Here is a 19,554-nt window from a genome sequence, read left to right on the forward strand (position 1 = left end):
TCATAGAGTTGTGTTAAAACTGTAAAGTATGTGGATACAACCTAGAAATAACATCAGATTTTGCAAACTTAACATAAAACCCAAATAGACAATTGAATAAATGTGCCAAGTGTTATATTGCACTGAATACTGAGAATTATTCTTGCAATGAGCTATTGGTTTCAAGGTTTATTTTTCTTAAAGCGAGTATTTTAGATCATAGTTATGTAAGTAGTAGTTCTCACTGGCTGATCAGCCAGCCCCTGGATGGTGTTAATTAGTCTTTAAAAACCAGTGCTGAAACAATACAAAATCAAATCATATTTGATCAATCATAACAATTAGTACTGAGCCACATGGCTGAAGACTTAAAAGAAAATGGATGAACTATAACATATGGGCAGCCAGGTCACAAGAAAGTGAACACTTTTAAATGTACAAATCTTTAAAAAGAAATGTATTACTTATTACTAGTAGTGGAACCTGCTTCAGAGTACAATTAAAACTAACAGAATAATAACGTCTCTTTACTCTTTATACAATATTTTGTACATATCCATTTAGTGAACTCAAAAATGGGTTTTAGAGAGCAGAATCTTGCTCTAAAAAAATGTAACACAGAAGACCGATCTGTTTTACAACAGATACAAGCTTGAGACGTCATGGTAGAAATGAGCCATTTGAGACAAAGACATAGGCATTAACACATACTTTCCAGAGACCTGAAGGGGCCTCTGGGATCACTCCTTCTGGGGAGTCATTAGGACTCTGTCCAGAGTCATTTTGAGACCATTGCATTTGAATATTTGGTTATTAAGAACTGCTCCACGAACAAGTGCTATTATCTCAGAGGAAGCGGAGCCTGAGTGACATGGAGATTCGATCACGTTCCTGTGCCAGCAGCACTGTCTTCTCCAAATCCAAAGTGGTTGTCCTTTTTGATGGCACTACATTTGTCTATAGGAGAAAATTGTAGCTACATGCTAACAAAACAGAAGTCACGACAGATAAGAGGTTAACATAAGTGATTGTTCAACAGCCAAACATGATTAATTTGGTATAACAATTACAGAAACATCTATGAATACTTTTGGACCTGAATAATTATGAAATCGGGGGGTGCAGGGGAGCAGTGTTTGCCACCTCCAAATATGCTTTTGAGAATACAGATTATTTTAAGCTAATTATTTTTAAGAAGCAAAGAATCAAAAAAAAAAATCTTTGACTTTCCCCTTAATTGCCTAAAAGAACTCCAGGACCGCTCCAGGAAGGAAGCTATTATCATGGATAACTGTAGTTTAATATGAACTAAGTGTGATACTCAGGGAGGAACCTAGAAGCGGCTCTTTGGTCAAAGTCCTCTCTGTGTCCCACTGTTGAAGAAGTTCCAGCAAAGATTTATTTACCAAACATTTGCTTTTTGCTTTTTCATCTCCATGCGAATTGACTCCCTTCCTTTTGAAACACCCCCTTCTCCTTAGCTTCCCATGAAATATTAGCTGCAACCACCCAGTGTGTTCTCAGGTTTCATTTTCTTATAGTATCCCCGTATGTACATATGTAATAAATTTGGTTATTTCCTGCAGTTAATCTGTCTCATGCTAATTTGATTATTAGTCCATCCAGAAAAATTTAGAAAAGCAAGAGGAAAAATTATTTTTCCCCTCCAGCACAATCAAATTCTACAAGCAACTCAATGAAATAGAAGCCCTCTCTGGGTCATTTAAAGTGGGAAATGGTGATTTTTCTGAGTTGAAAAATGTCAGAGTATGAATAAAAATAAAAATTTTCTAACAAGAATCTGATCTCAAGTGCATGTTCTGGTCAGTTTCATTGGTTTTATGCTAACTGTGAACTTTTCTGCTTGTCACTAGCAAGTCTGCCCTTTATTGACTAACCAAGCACCCATATAACTTCCAGTTAATGAGCATTTTAAGGAGCATCAATTTGTGTGAAGAAAAAATCGGTATCTTTAATCATTGACACTTATGTGAAAAATTCAATATAAGGGGTGGGTTTCAAAACTTTATTTTGGTGTCCTTCACTTTTCTTTTAACCCAGTATAGTATTTTGGTTTAAAGAGGTAGGAAAAAAATCAATCTTCTTGGGAGCTAGAAAATCTAAAGATTTCATTATATGCATGATTTAGAAACCCTAACATCTTGTTTAGACAAAAAGAAAAAGTGAATCTAGAACTGTTGACACTTCAGTTTTTGTCTCACAAATGCTTTACAACAATACTCACATATAATGTGAGTGAGACTAACCAAAATATTTAAGATTATTTAAACTCTTCATTTGTAAAGTACTCGTTAAACACCAAATAATCACAGTTAGGTGTCTTCTTTTTGGCAAAATAAGGTTAGTAAAAATGACTACAGTGGGTTAGAATGAGTTAAATTATTCAACATATAGTAATAGAAACTCGATTGTGTACCTGGCACTCTGCCAGCAGTGAGGAGGTTGAAGAAGAAGGAGGCTGTTCCCCCGAGGTCTGCCCTCAGCCTAGCGAATGGGACAGACACTGGACAATAAAAATTAAATTGTATGACTAAATTAAAAATAAAAATAAACTAATTGTGTATCTTTCCCTATGTGTATGTATATTTTTTTTTGTCATATTTCAAGCAGAAAAAGCAGGTGATTATTGAAGCCTTGGAAGGGAACCAAGTCTATCCCTCAAAGTCACACTCTTACAAAGGGCCCAGGTGGTGATAGGACTTGTGAGGAGAATGACTGCGTGGCACTTATGGAGACTTTGGACTCTAATTTCTTCAAATGACCCTATGCCTTTAGCATGGTGCAGAAGAAGCAGAAGGGACAAATGAGCCTGGGAAGAGGCAGGTCACATGACACAAGGAATCTCCCCAATGCCCTATACTGTGTATTACCCCGGGAACTTTCCAGAACTCTTGGGGTAGGAAACCTCCAAAATGACTGTGCTCGAATGTCATAATCTTAGTAGGATGAACATTTAAAGTCAGAAGTAAACTAATATATATATTTTAATGCAGTATATCCTTTGCAACTACAGGTGAACTACATAACTCTATAATGGAGAATTGTTTTTTATTGAAAGTTCTTTAAAAAAAAAATAAGTAAGTTGGTGAAGAAAGCCATAATTAACCTGAGAATTAAGTACAAGAATAGTTGTATGGAGAACACTGTTCTGGCAAATATTAGATTTGTGGGACTAAACTCATCCCTTCTCCAATATGATTCCCTGTGGTCCCACATAAGTGATGTGATGGCATTATTTGCCAGTATATTGCCATATCTATAAGATAGAAGCTGCATTTCTGGGTTGAATGTACAGAACCCATGAGAATTTGTTCCTCTCATATCTCTCCATGTTCGTGTATAGAAGTTCCTCACTCCCACGTTATATGTCAGCTATACGAAGATGCTGTCAGGTCTCCAAACACATCACGATTTTCCCCCTTTCCATATTTTGCAGATTATTATTCTCTCCCTCAATTTCCTCATCAAATTCCTACTCATTCTTCAAGACTAAGTAAAATATCCACTCTCCTTTAAACAGCGCCTTGAGTTTCCCAAGGTAAATTAAGCACTCTGCTACCCCACTGTGACATGAAATCCATCTTTTACTCATCCATTATATCACATTGACTTTAGATATCTGTATTCGACAATATCTCATAAATGGTTTGGGAGAAAAAACATCATTGTATTGGCAGAATCCAGACCAGAGCCTGGCACTTTTCTGAAAATGATTAGATTTAATCGAATCTGTTTTTAAGAGAGCCGGGGACAATGATTCCCACCACCAAATTACCTAGACTCTGCCCAGCTTCTTATAAATTGTAGCATTTTCTGATTCTAGGATAGATGCACAGCTTCCTCAGTGTCTTAAAAGCAAGAAGTACTCTCTTCTCCCCTAGAGTTATACACCTTTTGTTTGTCATAATGTTGCAAGGGCACCTGCATCCTCTTCTTCCTTCTCTTCTGCATGATCTAACCAATTCTTTTTTGGTCTCTCAGTATGTGTCAGCCATAGGAATTTGTAGTTTATATAGATGGTGTCAGCAGCCTGCTCATATCAGCTCCCCTGAGCCAACTGTGCACACAGCATCCCATATCCACATTCACTGACTCTACATTAGTAATCTGAAGTTAGCTGTGGTTAAATTATGACATCATGAAAATCAGAAAATACTACAGATCACACAGAGGCTGAGGCAGAGATAGAGAGGTAAGTAAGGAGAATGTGGGAGAGAGAGAGAGAGAGAGACAGAGAGATAGAGAAAGAGAGAGAGAGAGAGAGGGAGAGTATTTTAAACTAATACCCAAAGAACTTTGGAAACCAACACTAGGTCGTGACAGCTAGTATTTAACCAGAGGTGTGTCTGTTACCCTAACATCACGCAGATCTTATCTCAGATTTCAGCTCTTTAAATTTCCTCTTTTCTAGCCCTTTGGCTTTGAGTTGACAAAACGTCCCAAACTGGAATAATGCTAATTTGCCAGCAGTATATCCATACTCAGGGCTGAAGCCCAAATAGTTTAGTGACCAGACCAAAAGAAGATAGAAGGAATTGCCAAGAAAGACTGCTTTGGTGTGCCTCTGCCCATAAACATTGACTAGATTGTGAGTCATCACTCCATGAAAATCTGGTATATTACCTACCCCAGGCAACCCTGCAGCCATTAGTCTTCACCTCGGTATATTGTTCTCCTTCCCCTATGAAGCTGAAAGGCTTCTAGTGGCTAGTAAGTGTTCCCCCCACCCAACACATCCCAAAAAAGGAGGTGGGGTAGAATGGGGCTGAGTCGTTACTTCTAGACACAAAATTGCCTCTATGAATATATTTGGAAATCGTATGTGGGACATACAAGTGTGCAGAAACACAAAGTATTCTAGAGTATATAACCTGAGTCTCACTTTTATTTACCTTTTGATGAAAGAGAGTACATGCGTTTGATTGATTGTATTACACAATTCATTTATCTAGAAAATTGACCTGAAACACTACCACTTTGGATGTGCCCCACAGCCCGTGTGGCATTCATCAGAGCAGAATGGCAGAGGAACCTGAGTGCGTGAAACCTTAAAGCCTGAAGTAGCTTTCCTTTTTAAGGTCTTCTAAACTGCGTGTGCTTCTAAATCAAGTCTTAAACAATGACTTAAGGCAGGTGTCAGGGAAATGCTTTGCACTTTTAAAGACAGGAAGGTAGAGACTCTGAGGTAAGTGGACTCCTGATGCCCTCATGAGTCAGTAAAATTAGCCAAGAAAACAAATGGATTTCGTCTGCTAACCCTAGCTGAAATGTCTTTCTTTCACAGAGAGTGAGAATTGTACCCTGGACATTCAGAGGGACAGATTTGCAAAAGCAGAACATAGATTTCCTCTTCTAAGTTTCCAGTACTTTCCTCAAACCTCATATTTGAAGATTTCCAGGAGGATCTTAAAGTAGGGATAAAGGTATCTTTTTATTTGGGGAAGATAAGTTGGAATCATAATGCTAAAATATTAGCATGTTGTGCTTTCTCTGCAAAGAACATGATTTAGTGAGGCCCTTCCTTAACAGGGAGATAGTAAGAAAATGTGTCTGTCAGGATCCTCCAGAAAGCTTGAGCCTGGCTCTCCCTCTCTGTGGAAACTTATAAAGTATGTCCATGTATTTTAAATGAGAAAAAAAATACAAATAATCTGTCAGCAAATCCTTTCTCCTTCCTTGTCAATACCCACCCCTCCCATCATCCTATGTTGACAGGACCAATTTGCAAAAGGAGAGTTTAACATTACAAACACCCTTTCATCAGCTTAAAAATTGAGGCGAGTCAATATTTACATCATGTTGCTGATCTTTAAAGTACATACCTTGTTTTCTGTCCTAATAAATAGCTGTCACTCTTGCCTCCATCAGAGCTGAGCAGAGAGTGGGTTGGCAGGCTCAGTGGTCCCTGCATTCTCGGAACAATTTAACATTTCAGGTCTCTCCTGTGGCAGCAGATCAATTTCTTTCTTTCGCTCCTTCATATTGGTTTCCAATGACAGACCTTATAAAACCATTTAGGTCTGCTTAAAGAAAAGAAAAAAATCCATAAGCATACTGGGTTAATCTTTCTTCATAAATGTGTGAAATCTAATACTTAATGAGAGAAGATAGGCAGGCAGGATATTTATTATCTATTTTGCTTTGTAATTTTTGGGACATATTTTTAGCCTAACATGCTGAATGAATTTACTGCGTTCCTAGTACTGAGCAGTGGAAGAGAATAACATCAATTGGGATGGTGGGAAGTCTTCATCCTTCAGCCAGAGAGTTTATAACCCTGACACACCTGCCCATGATCCTTCTGCACTCCGGGAGTGCTATCATTAGCTCCTGAATAAGTTTAATTGGAGTTTATTCAGGGCATAGTTATCTCAGTGAAGCCACACTGACCACAGACAAATCTCAAGCTTTCCTATTTGTTTTCTTTCTTTGGTTGTTATTATTGTTGATTCTTGCCTTCCAGCCTTGCTGGCGTGGTTCAGGAACACAGATGAGTCTAGACCAGTATCGTGCCTTTGGGCCATTGACTTCTCAGTCTACAGAAAATTGACCTCAGAAAAGCTTGGTAGGTATACTTTTTAAGAATTAAGCCAAAGGGACAGAGAGTTGATTTGAACAAGTAGAGATATCTTGAAAGGAATGTTGATTTTATAAGTGTGGATTAAGAACTCTGTGATAATTAAGAACAAATGAACTTGCAAGAACTCTGTCCCCAAATTCACACAGCATTTCTGGAGAGAAAATAAGAAAGTGTGACGCCAAAGCAGATGTTCCTTTCCTGTATTCCCCTGTCTCCCTCGGGCTATGCAATAAAGATGTGAGCTATGAGCACTCCATGGACAAGATCCAGCAGAGGCTGGAAGGAAATCTAGCCAGACTGCTGTGGATAGAGATGTACCCCACTGCTCCAAGTGTGGGTGTGTGTGTGTGTGTGTAAGGGAGAGAGTCAGACTAAATTCCAGCTCGATTTCTTCTATTTCAAAAATTCAGTGATGCCTTGCTGTTCTAAGAAATTTCCTTAATTCACTGACAAATCCTAATGATATTATTTGCCTGAGCTATTTGGTTAAAATTGACTCAAATCTCAATCTGTAATTATTAAGACCAGATAAGTGCAAGGGTTTCAGATCCTGCAGGTTCAAATGAAACAGAGCTAGAGAGAATGAGTAATAGTCGGCGCCTGATGTCCTCTGAAATCCCTCTCCAGCTCAGTACTCCTAGCTGAAGTGTGATCAGGGAACATTTCCATGTAGCTGATGACTCAGCTCTTGCTATGGATTTGATGTCAGCAGGTATTTTTGAGTTACAAATGACACCTAAAGTCACTTCTTCTGCCTTATCAATAGCAGGGCTCAAACAACCAAGATGAAAAGAAAAATCCTACACATAGATGTTCAGAAGTTCAAAAACCCTCAAATCTAAGTGGAAAAATGTCTAAACCATTGATTATAAAGGGCACATTAGTAGTTATATAGATATATAGTCAATAATTAATTAGGCTGTTGACTGATCAGCAGCACCCAGGTTAATTTCAGCCCTCAACCTCATACTCTTCTAAGTAATTTCTCTTGTAAAATAGCACAATGTTTTTTGTTGGGTTTGTTGGTCTTTTTCCTGCATGACCCCAGGGAGCTGAGGATAATTTTTTTTGAGACTTTTTTACTGTTAATGACTGCTTTGTTTTGTTTTAGCTTGGCACAATGTATTATCCATTATGTGATGAGTTTTTATTATTATAGTTTCTAAAATATGAAAGGAAATGAGGTAAATGATTAATGGCAGAGTAACTTAAAGCAAGATGAAATTATATAAAGCCATTGAAAAATAGATGGGAAATGCAGCCTCCCAAATGGAATTTGGTCCAGCTCCAAAGGTAACAGTCTTATCAAAGATGCCACAGGGTTTTATTCATGATCCCGAGTAGAGGGGCTCTTGGTATTCAATCTTAGCAACTGCATGCACAATGCCTTGCAGCAACAGGAAGCTTCTGGGCCTGGCATGTGATCCATCCTGTCTCAGAGGGAAGCCCTCTTTGCTCCAGGGCTAGCATCCTTTTTATACATCAATCCTCTTTCTTTTGACTTTCTAAAGTTGGAGTTCAGTTCACTTCTACTTTGGAGACTTTCTTAAAATCCATCTGTATACACTGCAAATGACAGTTTTGTTCTGTTTTTAACACAGCACCATAAAGTTTGGTGGATTGATGCTGGTCACAGGACCAAGAGATCTAAATCCTCCTTTTGTTCTGGGTTAGATGCATAGAATAAACAGAGGCCGTTTCTCCATTTACTATGTAACCCACCTTGCCCTCAGGAGGTTGTCGTGTTGTTAGAAAGATCAGTTGGAAAATGTGTGTGAGGGATTCCAGAAGAAAGAGAGGTGATCCAATCAGCTTGATAAATAGAGCTCATAGCATACTGTCCCACATTTTTAAATATCTGAAATTTAAAAATATCGAACACCTACAAGATTGTTTTTTTGTAAGAGTACAAGTGAATATTGTTTTCTTTGACAAGGTAGCCTAACCCACACTAGCTCACACACAGCCAATATATAAATATCATATTTTTTTTCCTCCAGTGCTCACTGGTCCTCATCTTATAACAATAATGAATACCATCATTTTAAACTAATGACACTACAAATAATAAGGGGGAAATTGTTCAATGTTCTATACATTCATTTTCTTAAATCTTCATGAGCAATATGAGGTAAACTTTATTATCAATCATTTTTACAAATGTTGAAACTGAAATCACACTTTAGTGCCTTTACTTTGATGTTATATCACTTTTAGGAAAAGATTTTGGACGTTCTCAATAGAAATAAGTTTCTAAGAGCCTTGAGAGTTTCTTTAGCTAAGAATTTCCAAAGCAGCTCAAAGAATGTTTTAAGAACTGAGCTGCTAATTCTCTTACCTCAGCTTGCCACCAAGATGATCACTTTCAGAGGAAAAACTAAAGATAGAACTGTATTTTCTATTCTGCCCTTCCTACCTGCCTTTACTCCACCCTACTTCATCCATGCTGATACTTGGGCAGCAAAAAGAATGAGATCAAGCTGGATATCCTTTCCTAGGAGAACTTTTTCAGGCCAGAGAGAAAAATAATATAGATTAGCCATGTGCTATGGAGGCGAGCTTTAATCACTAGGAAGATTAAATAAAAAAAAAGCCTAACAAGGAAATAAACACCATGCTCACCAAGAAGCACACACAGATAAGCAAGGAAACACAAAAGAGCCAACTGATAGACTAACATCTCCAAAATAAAACCAGAATTTTCTAATCATCTCTGTGATAAGAGATTATATTTTCTATTAGCTTTTCTCATTCTTACATATTTTCGAAGAAATAACTTTGTAGCATTGAGTCTGTTTTTATTGCACAAAAAGTTGAGAAATATATATATCTATATATCTATATATCTATATATCTATATCTATAGATATATAGATATCTATATATATATATTCTTTTCATTATCTAAACTCTTGTCAGTTCATGGGCAGTTTATCTAGTATCGCCTTCAGTCTCTTTTCACGGTATGTTGCCTGAACCTTCTCAAGAGGAAAAACTCCAGCTCAAAATCAGATGCCCTCTAGAGAAAGGCTGACTAGACTTTGTTGTGTGCATGTACCAAATGACTTATTTCTTCAATAAAACCCTCGGTGTGGCTTAGTAGCTATACATTACCTTCTCTTTAAAGAGCCCACGGGGCTGCAGAGATCATTTTCAAGTGAGCCATCAAGTATTGCAGTGCTGTGCACAGGGAAACGAGACTCGGATCGTAGGGGAAAAAGGCTTACAAGAGACCAGGGAGAGAAGGGGGAGACCAGCAGACAGTTGTCACTCCCTTTTCCCTTAAGGATACACCATCTGTCTATGAATATGACTACTTGACAAAGAGGAAATTGGACACTGGAGACAGGACCCATCACTGTTGTAACTCACTGCTTCCTGCCTGTTTATATAACTGTTATGGTGCAGATTGTTAAATTGGTACCCTAATTACACAGGTTGTGTCCAGATTATGGCCATCATGAGAGGTACAGATCTGGTATTTTTGACATGCTCTCAACTAGAGTGTTTTGTTAGGATAGTCTCGAGTACAATTTTGATGTTAAAAAGAAAATATGCAATACAAAGATTTACTTCACCAGTAAATAAGGACAACTGTTCTCTACCCTGTTGCTGATGGATGTGTTTTATAAAAAAAGGTGAAGTATAAGCTGACGTTAGATTCTAAAGGTAATACATATTGCAGAATTTTTAAAGGAGGCTCTTTCTCAGCTAATTTAATAGGTAGTTCATATTTATAGTCAATATAAGCAGATAGATTAAATTAGGACTTCTGAAAATTTGTTAAAATATTAGTCTTGGGATTAAATATATATGTGTGTGTATACATATAAAGTCTATCAAATAAGCAAGCTGTTGGTCTTTGGGGTAAACAGTTCTTATTGGTTTTTCTACCAAATAATTGTAATAACTGATTTTCTTTGAGTTAAGCAACAACTGATTTGTTCTACAATTTTATTCTCAACACCGGCCTTACCTGTTATAAATCTTCTCTGTCTGTACTGTAATTTTCAAGTATACACGCAAGACTATATGTACCTATATTTGATCTTTTGATAAATTACTTTAGATTATTAAAAAATAAGTCAAGCACTTATGGTATATATTACTGTTAGTTTGCTGTTCTAAAATTATCTTATAATCTTGGAGCTCTATTATATGGAAGCAAGAGCTTAAATATGGAAACCTGGAGAGAACTAAACTTAAACTTTTCAAATAAAGAAATATTTAAGATGCTTTCATTAAAACCTAAATGGAAATGTTCTAAATATACATACGTATATTTTTTCTATATATAAACTGGTTCTACATCTCCCATCAGAACTGAAACATAAGAAAGTATTCTTTACCTGAACCTTGAAGCTATTAAAATAAATAAATAAAAATAATTTGAGAAGGATAAACCAGAAAATTAAATCAATATGAGACAAGCTAAATGACTGGATCTGTGTGGCAAAGATATTTTTTTCCCCTATTATACGTACAAATTTTTAATCATCTGAACACATCATCTAGTTATAAACTTAACATTTTCAATTGTTATTGGCAACATTTACAATAGTTTTAGTTTTTAAACTATATCTTGGTAGGATAAGATTTACCAAAGTTGAAGTTATTTATTATATTCCAAAATGTCATTGTTTTTCGTTTCCTGCTTATTCCTTATTTGGAAAAGAAATGGCACCTTGAGTAATTGGAAAGAATAGATATATGTCCAATTTGATAGCCACTAGCTATATGTAGTTAAGCATTTGAAATGTGGCTAGTTTGAATTTAGATATGCTGAAAGTATAAAATGCACACTGGAATCCAAAGACCTAGTACAAAATAACGAATGCACATTAGTAAAATTATTAATTTTAAAACATCATTTTAAAGTGATCATGCTTTAATATATTAGATTAAATAAAGTATATCACTAAAATTGATTTCACATTCCTTTTTTCATGTGGCTGCTAGAAAAATAAAACTTACATATGTAGTTTCCATTCGTGACTCATTTTATTTTATTTTAATTGCTGTTCTAGACAAGGGGTTAGAAAATGATGGTCTGTATGGTACAAATACAACCTACAGCCTGTTTTTGTAAATGGTTGCTTTGGAACACAGCCATATCCATTCATTTACATATTATATGTAATTGCGTTTGCATTATGATGGAAGAGTTGAGTAGTTGAGACATATGGCCTGCAAAGTCTAAAATATTTACTCTCTGGCCTTTTTCAGAAAATGTTTGTGGATTGTCAACTAAAAGTTTCTAATGGTAACAGTTTTTGCAAACAGTCTAATGTGCATGCTAATTTTTTTAAAAAAACTACTTGAAAAATGCAAAACATACAGAGAAGCCATATTTTGGGTAGGATTATGTTTACAATAAATGTCCTCTTCTAAAATTACTTTTATTTTCTAATATTGAAATAGGAATCTGATATTGATGAACCATAAGTATTGGATGGATGAGTAAATCTTCAATAACTTTTATTTCAAAGTTCTTTAAAGAATCAAGCTTAATGAAACTTACACCTTGGGTTATGTAGTTTAAAAATAGCATTTCTGCCACATTGCATAAGACTACTTAACAGTGTTTTATAGAATACTAGTCCCAACCATTGTTAAAGAATGTTACATAATTTTAAAAGTTTGTTTTTCAAGCCTGTTTAGCAAAGTTTCATGGATTTATTGTAGAATTTTTCAGAGAAATTAATATGTGTTATAAATATCAAGGAAGAGAAACTTGTAGAGGATATATTCCAAAAATTATTTGACAACAGACTCTTTTTTTTTTTTTTTTTAATTTGCATTGAAAGTCATGAGATGTGGATACATACTCATGATGGTATCGTGAAGGTTACTTTTATATGTTAACTTGGCTGGGCCACAGAACCCAGATATTTGGTCAAACATTACTCTGGGTGTTTCTGTGAGGGTGTTTTTTGGGTGATATTAACATTAAATCAGTAGCCTTTAAGTAAAGCAGTTTTCTCTCCAAAATACGGGAGAGGTTTAGCTAACCAGTTGAAGGCCTTAATAGATCAAATATTGACTTCCTCTAAGCAAGAGGGAATTTTAACAGAAAGTGGACTTTGGGCATGAACTGCAACACTGGCTCTTCCTTGAGTCTTCAGACTAACAGCCTACGCTGCAGATTGTGGACACTCAGGGAATGCGACAGCATTTATAATCTGGAATTCCATGCTCCTGGGCTTTCAAATCTTTCATCATGTTCCTTTTTCCTCATGTGCTCATTATTCCAGGTCAGGAGATGCTGATGACAGAGGCTAGTGGACATCAACTGGCCAGTCATATTTTATACTTGTTTTTTTAGCATCTCTCTGGGAAACATCAGTATGTGATACAAAGATTGGCATACTTTGTACCCACTCCCACATGTCCATCCACATGTCTTAATTCCAGACCTTTTTGTCCCCAATCTTGCAAACTTTTTCTGTACATGGAAGCTTTTTTGCCACCATTTTTTTTTTTTTTTTTTTTTTTTTTTTTTTTACAACATCATAGGGTTGGCCAGATTGTGTGTTCTAAGCAGGACTGCTTGCACCATAGCCTAGACCTGCAGTAGCTCTGTCCTAGTCTGGGCCCTATGCTAAGACTCACATAGTGTATGAGCTAGACCACTATCCTTAGGTGTGGGGTATGCTTCTTTAAGAACGCCAAAAGATCCCCTAAGGTGTTTTGCTTCCTTTTTCATGGTAGGATGTGCAAATACAAAGGTAGGTTTGTTACTTTGGAGGGGCAGTCCTGACATGCTTCTGACAACTGAGCCCCTAAAATTTTTAATAATGTGGCAGGCCCCAGGATCTCTTTTCCCCCCAAGGAATCTAGAAAGTCAAAAGCGTGGGGTATATCCATGCAAAAGTCCTCAAGTGTCAGAGTACCGGGTTGTTTGATTAATGTTTTCAAAGAGAGCCCTAATCTTGACATAATACATATGTCTTATTTGGACATTTAACTGTCTTTGAAGTTCAGCCATTTTGATTAATAAACATTAGGTTTGGTCTTTTATTTCTATACCCTCCTGCTAAGGGAAATGAAGGCTCTTTGGATACATCCAAAGATGCCCTCTCTTTCATATCAGACATGTTATTCAATCAACCCTTCAGTTATCTTTATATAGAAGAACAATGGTGTGTAACAATAACAACTTAAAGTCTTATCTTTGCAACTACTTTTTCTTCATATATCTCAATCATCTGATATTTCATGGCCAGAAGCATATTCTCTTCTCTTTTTCTTTATTTTAATTTTTTTTTAGGTGAAGCAATCCTTGGTTGACCTCACAGACTACAAGGACCTTGTCAGTTTACAATCCTTTATTTTTTATTTTTTACGCCTATAGCACCTGGTCTTCCTAGGTGGTCTCCCATCCAAGTACTAACCAGGCCTGACCCTGCTTAGCTTCCAAAATCAGATGGGATTGGGCTTCTTCAGGGTGGCATGGCCATAGACCTACCTATATGCCCTCTCAATTTGCCACAAGTGAATTTTACCAATTGGAAAGCCACCTTATGCCAGAGGCTGTCTGTGCTCCATCTCCCACCAATAGTTGATTCCTTATCGCCAGGTGAACTATGAGTGATCTAAGTCAAAACCCCATTTTGTGTCCTACAAAAATGGACCATCCTCAATACTTTATGTTGTAGGTTGAGTTATCCAGGTACAGATGAAGAAAGGGAGTCTAAAGTGCATGATGTCGATTAGGGACCAGCGCCTATGAAAGAAATAGGGTGGAAGAAAGATGGGACAAAGGACGAAGTTATACTCCACAGCAGGCCTGACAAAGCCTGGAGAAACTTCAACCAGCCCAATAGACAGCTCTAGAATAAGACTTATAACTCTGCCTGGTTCAGCCACAGACTGTCATTATCCTGGAAAGCTGTGAGCTTAAGAAAGACAGCTCTCAGAAGCTGAGGCAGACCCTGAAATTGCTGAGAGCTGGATGATGTCTATTGATCACACACACTCTACTGCTGGGGAGCAAGACTTTCCTTGAATGGGGGCACTAGGAGGACATTTCTGTGCCTGCCACAGCAAGCACACATCACTCACCTAGAACACACACACATACACACACGGGGGCCGGGGGCGGGAATAGAAAGAGAGAGAGAAGAGAGAGTAAACCTCAAGAATGATAACTTAATTCCTAGTGAACCTAGAGTGTTTGACTTGTCCCCACAGTCTCTCTTTGAGATCTAGTGCATTGACTTACAAAGTTGAAGGTTTTAAATAACTGTCATTCACTACCTGTTAGACTGAGAAAGAATCAACAAAGTGATTAAGTTTTTGGCTGCAGACATGAATAAAGTTGTCCATGTGGATCGATGTCACCCTGCCACTAATAGTCAACGTGACAGTGATAGCTAACTGCCTTCGGGGCATCTGCTTGATTGCAGCTATTACCATAGGAACAGGCTTGGCCAGAACACTTCTCATGCCTACCTGTAGTAGGCACAAAATGCCACCTGATTTTATTTTATTTTTTTTTTATAATAAGCAGATTTTTTTTCAGCAGAGAGGTCTAGTCAGCTTATTAACTGTTATAAATTTCAAAAATTCTAAAAGCGTATTTCATGGTTCTATTGAAATTCAGAATCATATATATCGATACCTCTGAATGCCAGAAAACAATTTCAGACATTAGAGAGAAACTGGGAATGAGCAAAATGATAATTTTACTCTGCCTAGCATGTAACTAAGAGGTTAAGATATAACTAAATATTTTGTGACTTTCCTTTTGGGTCTACTAAAAATAATTTTAATATCTATAATTTCTTAAATGTACTATGTACCAGGCACTTCATATGCTTTATTTTTATTTCAAAACTAATCCAATGACATGTATGTGGACATTGAGGCTCAAATTCTACATGGATATTGCCTAGGATTCCATGAGAGGCTCATGGTTTTGGAGCCAGCCACTCTATGAGACAGCTAGCCAGATGAAACTTTGGCATTGAAAGCAGAAAAAGAAGCACATTATGATACATAGCATGTCCACATTCATTTTAAAATGATTTTAAAAATCTTACAATGATTTTTTACTGTGGGTGGGGAAGCATCTTGTCCCCTTCCTAAAGAGGAGAAATTTAAAGGATCATGGGATCAAAATGACTCACAGAAGATAATGTGGTTAGTCATCCAAAGATACCGAAATTGAATCCAAATGTGTGTGTTGCTCTTTTTTTCCCAAAAAAGGCAGTCACAAATGATGCATTAAAAATATTATATGTAAGCTTTTAATAAAAACAGTAAGTTCAAGTTGCATATTGCCAAACTATCCAAACAATCTTCCACAAATAATGAGTTTTGTGTGAGGAAATTAAAACACAGTTTATTGGAAAGGGTACTCAGCTGAGCATTCACGCCTGAATTTCAGGCACTGTTTCTCCCCTAAATTCTACTACAAGAGAACTGTCGCTGCTAAAGCTCCAGGTACTGCCGCGAACCTCAGTTATGGCTTATGGATCTCCCTCCCTGTTTCCCTGCCTCCCTGTGTCCCAGGCCCTCAGCTCCACGCTTCACATACATGTCATGTGGTTCTCATTAATGCACGTGAGTTGGGTGTTACCATCCTCATTTTCTAGGTAACAAAATGGAATCCTAGAGAAGTTAATTGCTCAAAGCCACAGAATGTATCCGGTCATTAAAGAAAGTGTGCTTTAAAATTATAACCATGAATTTACCTACTAGCTCAGTCACTTACCGTCTTTTTAAACTTAGAAAACTTACTTAACCTTCCTGGTCTTGGTTCTAAACGATGGAATTTGGAACACGTAGCTCCTCAGGATTCATCCAAATCTGTCTTTGTGTGTTGTTCTCCTTTCTTTCTTTCTGAAGGAGGGAAGCCAGGAGGAAGGAAGGAAGGAGGAAGGAAGGAAAGGAAGGAAGAAAAAAAATCACTAAGAAAAACAAAAACAGAAAGGAAGAGAGGGAGTGAGGGGTAGGAGGTCGGGAGGGGGGATTTCTTTTTTTTTCTTTCTTTCTTTTGGAGTTGCTTCCTTCCTTCCTTCCTTCCTTCCTTCCTTCCTTCCTTCCTTCCTTCCTGTCTGTCTTTCTTTCTTTCTTTCTTTCTTTCTTTCTTTCTTTCTTTCTTTCTTTCTTTCTTTCTTTCTTTCTTTCTGTTTCTTATTGTTTCTTTCCTTTCTTTCCTTTTAAATTTAGGTGGGCCCTTTGTCCTGCTAAACTCCCACGAAACTTCAGCAACTTAATTGCAACTCATAGCATCAGGATGTTGCCTTAGAAATTAATCGTAATGCCAGCAAATTCCCTGCTTCATGAATGGAACCCCTATTCTTAGAGTCACACATAATAAACCTATGGCCAATTGGAACTAACTACCCAGAGCAAGGGTAAAGGTTGGTGATGAAAGGGTGATAAGGTTTTCTGGGGATTAGGGGCGGTAGTGTGGAGTATTACTAACTCACATATATATATGATCATTGTCTCTCAAGCTTCATTTGCCACTTGCATCCATTCTTACATCTCCATGAACCCAATAATATTTTCTCTTTTTTTTTAATTGGCTTTAAACTTCATTTTTGTTTTGTTTTGTTTTGTTTTTGTTAAATGGACTGCAGGAAGCCCTGAAGTTGTCAAAGACACCCAGGGAAATGCAAAATAGTAAAATCATTTAAAAATTACAAAGCTTAAATACTTGTTCAACTTTTGATTATTAACATGCAGAGCCTTGAGTTTGGCAAACTTGGTCGAAATGGAATTTGAGCTATTGTCGTCTCTTATAGTGAAAGGAAATTACATACATATTTTAGGAATAAACTAAAAATAAGAATACCTTTCAAAAATATATTATATTCCAAAATTTTTAAACAATTTACAAAGCAAATTTTTGGTATACCGAGAGGGTTTGGGATTTCATATCAGAGTTAGGTTTGGTTCTCAGCTCTAATATTCTTTGATGTGTAACCTTGGGTAAGTTCCTTCATCTCTCTGAACCCCTGCAGTGACATAAGAATAATAATATTTACATCAAACGGGTTTCATGAGGATCAAATGGGATAACATTTATAAACTGCCTCATATAGAAAATGACAAAATGAGGCCCCTAATAATTGTTGATTTCCTTCATTAAAGAGACAAGTAAAATCTAATTTCGGGTACCTCATTTCCTAGTGAATGAGAACTGAAGAGTAATATTTATGTTGGAGAGAATAATACTCTTGGGTGACCTTGAGGAAAAAGGGAGCTTTACATCCCTTCCATTTAGAATTGTCATGCCAGGAATTACTGGACAGATTCATTTGAAATAAGAACTTTCATACCTGAGCCACTGCCCAGAAATTATGGCACCATTTCTGGGAAGTTTTGAAACCACTTTGAACTTACTTTCTACAGTTGCTTTGCATTTCATACTGCTGGGCCCCTCTCCACATCCATGACTTGGCTGGAGCTGATGCTGGCTGTGCCAGCATATTTTCAAGTTGATCAAGGCATAGAGGCCTGAAAATTTCATGAGATTCTGTTTCTGTGAGATTTCCAGATTTATACCAAGCTTTACAGTTCCCAAAGGGATGCATAATTCAGGGGGAAAAAAAAGAGAGAGAGAGGGAGAATCTACCAACTATAAGATATAATGTTGGCACGCTTAATTTGGGTTGGATAAGGGTTGATTGTGAATGTGAATTCTTAGTTAACCTTTAGTGGAAAAAAAAGCTCTTATTGCCTTCAAATCAAACAATTGTAGAAAGTTCATAGAAATGAACAGAATAATGCCTGGCAACACTAATAAAAAAATAGAATCAACTCTTGGACTGAATCAAACTAGGTATGTGTTCTCCTGGACTTAACCATAAATTTACTTACTTTTATGCCTTTTTAATAGAGTACTATCCAAAGCACATACACTCAGTAGTTTCTTAGGCATTATTAGATATATCTGTTAAATGCAGCACTGGTTCTTATTTTCTTAATTGTTTATTGTTTTAATGCAGTTGCTATTCAACCCCCAATATTAATACAGTTTGCTGCCTCCTTTTATAAAGCGCCTCTGGAAAAGTATTGTCTATTAAACTACATTGATTATGTAATGGCTAATCAATTTCCTCCTTTTAATCAGACAGATAAGTGTCAATCAGTTTTGCACAGCATGAAGCATCCAGCATGGCACATTGATTTCATTCTATCCAGGCAAAGGGAAAGAAACATGGTGGTTTAGTTAATCTAAAGCAACAGTGTTATGGAGAAATATTCACTTTCTTTCAAACTTCTAAAACTATTGAAAACAAAAAACCCACTTGACTCTCTCTGCCAGTTTATAATGAGGGTTTCCAGAATGAGAAACATTATTTTATTCATTCATTCATCCATTCATTCACTCAGCAAACAATTTTTAACATGTATTATGCACTATGTTCCAGATGGAGATACAATATATTCTTTATTTGGTGTCTTTGTCAATAGATTCAGATAGAATTATTAAAGGATGGATTTTAACATAAATATTCAAAGAAATGAATTCAATTTTCAAAAAAGGAAAGTATTCTTCTTTGATTCATATATATGTATGTGTATTTATATGTGTACATATGTACATATGAACATATATACTGCAAAATTTGACAGTGATTGTTCCAAGTTTTTTATTCTTATCCAATGTAAAAAAAAACAGCTTGTTTACTAGTGTTTTATTCAAAACTAAAATTTGAAACTATCTGAAAATAGATAAGGAAGATTAATATGGGTCAGGTTAGTTTCACAGAAAATCAAAACAGGGGAATAACATGATATGAGATGTCTTTTCTGCTGCTCTTGTGTTTTCCATGATCATTTTATTCATTTCTTATAGTCAATATGTTGTCTTCTAACTTTCTTCTCATTAGATTAAAAGAGATACAAATGGGCCATGTGTTCAGAAGGTTAAAATGCAAAGCAGTTGTTTTTTTTTTAGTTGATAGTAGATGATAGTGACTCTCTTCCATTGGCATTAATTAGTTGATCACATC

The 19,554-nt window shown here is 36.5% G+C and overlaps 1 pseudogene; it reads right to left on the reverse strand.

Annotated features, from left to right (window-relative positions):
- Positions 1-13,925: 13,925 nt before the first annotated feature.
- LOC118600704 lies at positions 13,926-14,044 on the reverse strand (annotated as a pseudogene).
- Positions 14,045-19,554: the final 5,510 nt, after the last annotated feature.

This window comes from Rousettus aegyptiacus, unplaced genomic scaffold (assembly GCF_014176215.1).
Source record: "Rousettus aegyptiacus isolate mRouAeg1 unplaced genomic scaffold, mRouAeg1.p scaffold_m13_p_3, whole genome shotgun sequence".
NCBI classification, from domain to species: Eukaryota; Metazoa; Chordata; class Mammalia; order Chiroptera; family Pteropodidae; genus Rousettus; species Rousettus aegyptiacus.